At 48.1% G+C, this 2,023-nt stretch overlaps 1 long non-coding RNA gene across 1 annotated transcript; it reads left to right on the forward strand.

Annotated features, from left to right (window-relative positions):
- Positions 1-331: 331 nt before the first annotated feature.
- LOC122760565 lies at positions 332-2,023 on the forward strand. The gene is made up of 4 exons (XR_006358439.1): positions 332-783; positions 863-949; positions 1,293-1,400; positions 1,526-2,023. It is a non-coding gene; the product is annotated as an uncharacterized LOC122760565 (long non-coding RNA).

Genomic DNA, 2,023 nt, shown 5'->3' on the forward strand with positions numbered 1-2,023 from the left:
TATTACCTCTGAGCTTTAATTAATGGACACACCTGTCACCACTCTGCACACAGACACAGCAGGTCACACTGGGGACGCACTGGGGAATTCCCGCTAAAACTGCGTCGCACATCAGATTACTGCAAGCCCACGGGTCCCTGATGCTGACTGTTGTGCTCGCAGACATGTTTGGTCCCACAGGTGTTGCAGCTGAGGTGGTGAGTTTGCGTATGTTTGTGCATCATGTGCACACGGAGCTGGAGAGCAATGACGATGGGGACATGGACGGAATTAAGACCCTGGTGAGGAGGGAGGGAGAGTGAGTGGCGGCAGGTTTGTTGGTCATCTGCCATGCGAACAAGCGGATAAAAAGCCTGGAGTGACAGCCCTATTAGAGGCTAATGGAGGCTGAGGCAGCTGAGACCCTGACACACACACACACACACAAAAAGAGAGACGACCACGCCCCGAGACCAACCAAGCGGCTCCCCCGAGCTTCACTGCCTGTCTTTGCCTTCATCCCTCTTGTCCTCTATCCCTGTAGTTAAAGATTTTTATGGGTGAGGGAGTGGCACATGGATGGGGAGATTGGATGGGCTCTCATGCTATCAGCCGTCCCAGGAGGTAAGAAAAGGTCAAGGACTCTCATTTTTCATCTCAGACAATTACCCTCCCATTTCAGCCTGTCTCTCCATCTCAGCCTCTTAGCCTGCTGCTCTCCACCCGCTCCTCTAATCGCACTCGCTCTCCCCCACACACAGACACACCCACAATGCCCTTCGAATGATCATCGGCATCAGGATGGTAAAATACGCTTGTTCAAATCTAATGATAAGAAAGAATGAAAGAAATGCCACTCCAATTAACATTCCTCTTTCCCCAGATATCATTCCTGAGAGTCGGCAGACGGCAGCACTGGTCCTCGGCTGTGTTTCCGTCCCAGGAAGATGCCTAAATATGTGGGACTATGGTGAGCTTGTGTGTTTGGGTGACCCAGGGGTACAGTCCAGATAAAGTCCCGAAGGGAGAGTCTTGGCCTGACCTTCTTGTGTGGAGTGGAATTCTAAATATGTAGCAGGAAACAAGCTGAGCATCTATCTGTCTACATAAAAAGGGGAACTGTTTGCCTGCAGGCAACGATATGAAGGGACACTGCTGAGGTTAGAGAGCTGCTGCTGTAGTTGTCAGAGATAGCTGGGGTGCCAAGGGGGGCGTGCAAGGCGTGGGTGATGTTGGCGATTACTTCTAAGAGGGACTACAATTAACCCTTAGCTTCTCTTTGACCCTCTCATTCCCATACTTAACCCCCGCAGAGGTCAGAGGACAACAGGCTCTAAGTGGCCAGCGGCTCTTTAACCGGCTGGTTCACAAATGAATCTGGAACAGTGAGAAGAAGACAGAAGCCTGCAGAGGAGGTGGAGGTTGGTGATGTGCTGCTGCGAGCGCACACAGCTCATGCTTAATTCATAAGAGGTCTTCATTTGAAACCTGAAAACGTAGCGCTACACCATTAACATGAAGCCCATTCTTTTTTGCTTTGTTTCAGACAGTAACAAGGCAGTGAACATCAGAGCGAGCGTTTCTGTCGTGAGACGGAAGACGACATGGGAGTGAGCTTTTTAGTCACGACTAGGACCACTGAAAACACACACACACTCACACACGCACACACACGCGCACACACACTCCATAAGCATTTTCAAACCTTCATTTCTCGGGGCTCAGAAGTTCTGGCACATAACTACAGCATAATTCATGTAAAAAGCAAAAATGGATGAATGTGGATGTAGACTGAGTCACGTGGATGAAATCTGTTGAAAACAGGAAGTGACACATGTCTGTGATGTACAACCCGGCTGCGACAAAGTAACAAAAAAATCAAAATAATCTTTATTGCATATGAATAGCAGAGGTAAGATGAAGCTGTTTTAAAGCTCCAGTAGGACTTATCTGTCAGCTGAGGAGTAAAAAACAAACAAAGAAGAAACAACATGTAAACATGTATTGAAATATTGAACTCTCTCATAAATGCAGCCATAAAAAT

The sequence above is a fragment of the Solea senegalensis genome, unplaced genomic scaffold (genome assembly GCF_019176455.1).
Source record: "Solea senegalensis isolate Sse05_10M unplaced genomic scaffold, IFAPA_SoseM_1 scf7180000013752, whole genome shotgun sequence".
In the NCBI taxonomy this organism is placed as follows: Eukaryota; Metazoa; Chordata; class Actinopteri; order Pleuronectiformes; family Soleidae; genus Solea; species Solea senegalensis.